The sequence below is a fragment of the Argentina silus genome (assembly GCF_951799395.1).
Source record: "Argentina silus genome assembly, chromosome: 14".
Taxonomy (NCBI): domain Eukaryota; kingdom Metazoa; phylum Chordata; class Actinopteri; order Argentiniformes; family Argentinidae; genus Argentina; species Argentina silus.
In genome coordinates this window covers 20,706,364-20,711,661 of record NC_139668.1, presented here as the reverse complement: position 1 = coordinate 20,711,661, position 5,298 = coordinate 20,706,364, and positions in this window count along the sequence as shown.

Here is a 5,298-nt window from a genome sequence, read left to right as displayed (position 1 = left end):
TGTTCTTGTTATTGACTGAGTATTTCTACTCAACATCAACAACATCAACAACAACAACAACATCAACAACAACATCAGACTAGTTAATCCCAGAATCCGCAGAGCGGCTCAGACAGGATGTGACCTGTCTCAGACAGGATGTGACCTGTGTGTCCAGCTGGCACCTGGAGGTCAAAGGTCAGCTGGCGCCAGGCCAGGCAGGGTAATCCTCTGGAGCAGGCACACTGCCCTCTCTGGCCGTACACATCAGTGTGTGTAGCCAGATGCCTAGAGCGGTTTGTGTGTGTGGGTGTGTGTGTATTCCATAGGTCATAACATTTCGTTGTCTCTGTACTTGTACTCTGCACAATGACAATAAAGTTGAATCTAATCTAATAATCCTCATGAGACTCTGGTGGAGGCCCCACACACACACACACACACACACACACACACACACACAGGTTAGTATTGGCCACAGAGATGCAGGACGGGACCAGAGACATAGTGAGATCAGAACAGTCCTCTTCTGTCTCAGGACTGGATGGAATATTAATAATCAATATCTCACCTCATCAATACTGAACAGAGGCAGACGCAGCACTGCTACCCTGCAGTCTCCAACAACCTTCAACTCTGACCTGCTCCAACACACGCACGCGCACACGCACACGCACACGCACGCGCACACGCACACATACACGCACACACACACACCAGGGTTCCATCAACACAGCACAACATATTTGGTCCTTTTGGGTTCCATGTAGAACTCTGACCACAACAGACCCTGACTACTGACCACAACAAACCCCCACCACTGACCACAACAAACCCTGACTACTGACCACAACAGACCCCCACTACTGACCACAACAAACCCTGACTACTGACCACAACAGACCCCCACTACTGACCACAACAGACCCTGACTACTGACCACAAAAAACCCTGACTACTGACCACAACAAACCCTGACTACTGACCACAAAAAACCCTGACTACTGACCACAACAAACCCTGACTACTGACCACAAAAAACCCTGACTACTGACCACAACAAACCCTGACTACTGACCACAAAAAACCCTGACTACTGACCACAACAAACCCTGACTACTGACCACAACACACCAACCTATCTATCATTAGACACCTGTTTCACCTGCGGTGGCCTCACACAGTGTGCTAGTCAGCCAATCACAGCGTCTCCCAGCAGAACAACAAACACATCAATTACCTCAGCAGACAGACACGTCACCAAGGACACGTCACCAAGGACACGTCACCAAGGACACGTCACCAAGGCCACGTCACCAAGGACACGTCACCAAGGCCACGTCACCAAGGCCACGTCACCAAGGACACGTCACCAAGGCCACGTCACCAAGGACACATCAACAAGGCCTCGTCACCAAGGACACGTCACCAAGGACACGTCACCAAGGACACGTCACCAAGGCCTCGTCACCAAGGACACGTCACCAAGGCCTCATCAAGGTGTAAACTAACCAGCTACGCTAACCAGCTACGCAAGTGAAAAGCTAGCAATTGGACACAGCGCGGTGGGTGGTAGGGGAGAGGGGGGAGGGAGGGGAGAGGGGGGAGGGACACAAACACACATACAGACACACACGCTCACACACGCACACACACACACAGCTGAACAGCTTGTGTCCAGGTATATGTAGATTAGTTCTTAGTCAGACTGTCTGGAGACACGCTGCTCTGTAATCCTGGTCACCGCACGATGACAGTGTTTGTGTGTGAGTGTGTGTGAGTGTGAGTGTGTGTGTATTGTGTGTGAGTATTGTGTGTGAGTGTGTGTGTATTGTGTGTGAGTATTGTGTGTGAGTGTGTGTGTGAGTGTGTGTGAGTGTGAGTGTGTGTGTGTGTGTGAGTGTGAGTGTGTGTGTGAGTGTGTGTGTGTGTGAGTGTGTGTTTATTGTTGACAGGCCTGCCGTCTCTCACATCAGACATGAAGTCTGTTAAACATTCACAGGAGGGGGAGGGAGGGGGGGAGAGAGGGAGGGGGGGAGGTCTGAATGTTCAGTATGAATGTGAACCAGACCCTAACCTGGCCTACAGCCCTGGTCATGACCATGACCATGACCCCTGACCCCTGACCGGGGCGCCTCTGTTCCCCAATGACACCACTTCCTGTCTACCACATCACATGACCAGTCATTCACACACCACTTCCTGTTCCAGGTTGTTACGGTTACAGCGCCCAGAAAAACCTGTTTTTGTTCATCTGGACCACCGGACACACACACACACACACACACACACACACACACACACACACACACACACACACAGTGTAAATCTGAGGGAGAACGTGACCATTTGTCTGAGAGAGGCAGAGGTTAGCAGACCGACAGGAACTCAGGTTCTAGTAAATAAAGACGTGTGTGTGTGTGTGTGAGTGTGTGTGTGTGTGTGTGTGTGTGTGTGTGTGTGTGTGTGTGTGAGTGTGAGTGTGAGTGTGAGTGTCGGTTCCCACCAGGTCAGACACACAGAACAATACTGAGACTGGAGCTCAGAGCAGGAAACACTGACCATAGGAGGGAGGGAGGAGAGAGAGAGGAGAGAGAGGGGGAGGGAGGAGGAGGGAGAGGGAGAGGGAGAGGGAGAGGGAGAGGGAGAGGGAGGGAGGGAGGGAGAGAGGGAGAGGGAGGGAGGAGAGAGAGAGGAGAGAGAGGGGGAGGGAGGAGGAGGGAGAGGGAGAGGGAGGAGGAGGGAGAGGGAGAGGGAGAGGGAGGGAGGGAGGGAGAGGGAGGGAGAGGGAGGGAGGAGAGAGAGGGGGAGGGAGGCAGGGAGTGAGGGAGGAGGAGGGAGGAGGGAGGGAGGAGAGAGAGGGGGAGGGAGGGAGGGAGGAGGGAGGAGGGGGAGGGAGGGAGAGGGGGGGAGGGAGGGAGGGAGGAGGGAGAGGGGGGCCAGTCACAATCAGAGCATCAAAGAGGTCAATCTCTTTGATGCCACCACTGCAGTCTCCCCTCCCCCTCCCTCTCTCCCTCCATCCCTCCCCCTCTCTCCCTTCTCATGGTGGAGGAACACCTGTACACCTTCTCATGGTGGAGGTGGAGGAACACCTGTACACCTTCTCATGGTGGAGGAACACCTGTACACCTTCTCATGGTGGAGGAACACCTGGACACCTTCTCATGGTGGAGGTGGTGGAACGGTGTGGGGAATGTTTTCTTGGCACACTTTGGGCCCGTTAATACCAATCAATCATCTCTTGAATGCCACAGCCTATTTGAGTGTTGTTGCTGACCATGTGCATCCCTTCATGGCCACAATTGACCCATCTTCTAATGGCTCCTTCCAGCATGATAATGACCATGTAACAAAGCAAAAGTCGTCTCAAACTGGTTTCATGAACATGACAATGAGTTCAGTGTTCTTCAGTTCTTCCCAGTCACCGGATCTGAATCCAATAGAACACCTTTGGGATGTGGTAGAACGAGATTCACAGCTTGAAAGACCTGAGAAATCTGCAGGAATTATGTGATGCAATCATGTCATCATGGACCAGAATCTCAAAGGAATGTTTCCAACATCTTGTGGATTCAATGTCACGAAGAATTGAGGCTGTTTTGAGAACAAAGGGAGGCCCGACCCAGTATTAGTATAGTGTTGTAATAAAGGGAGTATTACCCAGTATTAGTATAGTGTTGTAATAAAGGGAGTATTACCCAGTATTAGTATAGTGTTGTAATAAAGGGAGTATTACCCAGTATTAGTATAGTGTTGTAATAAAGGGAGTATTACCCAGTATTAGTATAGTGTTGTAATAAAGGGAGTATTACCAGTATTAGTATAGTGTTGTAATAAAGGGAGTATTACGTGTGTATGTATGTATATGTGTGTGTATATGTATGCGTTTATATATATGCGTGTGTGTGTGTGTGTGTGTGTACTCTGCTAGGATGAGGTATTAAATGTCCTCCACCCACTCCTGCTGCTGGGAAGATGCTATGACTCAGTCAACCCCCCCCCCCCCCCCCCCCCCAACACACACACACACACACACACACACACACACACACACAACCCCCCCCCCCCCAACACACACACACACACACACACACACAACCCCCCCCCCCCCCCCCCCAACACACACACACACACGTGTGTGTGTGGTGTGTGTGTGTGGTGTGTGTGTGGTGTGTGTGTGGTGTGGGTGTGTGTGTGAATGTGTGTGGGTGTGTGTGTGTGGTGTGTGTGTGTGGTGTGTGTGTGGTGTGTGTGTGTGTGTGTGTGTGGTGTGTGTGTGTGTGTGTGGTGTGTGTGTGTGTGTGTGTGGTGTGGTGTGTGGTGTGTGTGTGTGTGTGTGTGTGTGTGTATGTGTGTGGTGTGTGTGTGTGTGTGTGTGTGGTGTGTGGTGTGTGTGTGTGTGGTGTGTGTGTGGTGTGTGTGGTGTGGTGTGTGTGTGGTGTGTGTGTGGTGTGTGTGTGTGTGGTGTGTGGTGTGTGTGTGGTGTGTGTGTGTGGTGTGTGTGGTGTGGTGTGTGTGTGGTGTGTGTGTGGTGTGTGTGTGTGTGGTGTGTGGTGTGTGTGTGGTGTGTGTGTGTGTGTGTGTGTGTGTGTGTGTGGTGTGTGTGTGTGTGTGTGGTGTGTGTGTGTGTGTGTGTGGTGTGGTGTGTGTGTGGTGTGTGTGTGGTGTGTGTGTGTGTGTGTGTGTGTGTGTGTGTGTGTGTGTGTGTGGTGTGTGGTGTGTGTGTGTGTGGTGTGTGTGTGGTGTGTGTGGTGTGGTGTGTGTGTGGTGTGTGTGTGGTGTGTGTGTGTGTGGTGTGTGGTGTGTGTGTGGTGTGTGTGTGTGGTGTGTGTGGTGTGGTGTGTGTGTGTGTGGTGTGTGTGTGTGTGGTGTGTGTGTGTGTGTGCGGGTAGAGAGGGGGTCCTCTCCTCTGATTGGCTGTACTGGAGGGCACAATTAAAACTGCATGAATATCACACACACACACACACACACACACACACACACACACACACACACACACACACACACACACACACACACTAGTCAGCAGTGTTACATAATACTGCAGTAGTTAACCACTATAATCCTAGGGAGGGAGGGAGGGAGGGAGGGAGGGAGGGAGAGAGAAAGAGGGAGAGGGAGAGAGAGAGAGAGAGAGAGAGAGAAAGAGGGAGGGAGAGGGAGAGGGAGGGAGAGAGAAAGAGGGAGGGAGAGAGAGACAGAGAGAGACAGAGAGAGAGGGAGAGAGAGAGCTGCTGTGTGTGTGTGTGTGTGTATGTGTGTGTGTGTGTGTGTGTGTGTGTGTGTGTGTGTGTGTGTGTGTGTGTTCCATAA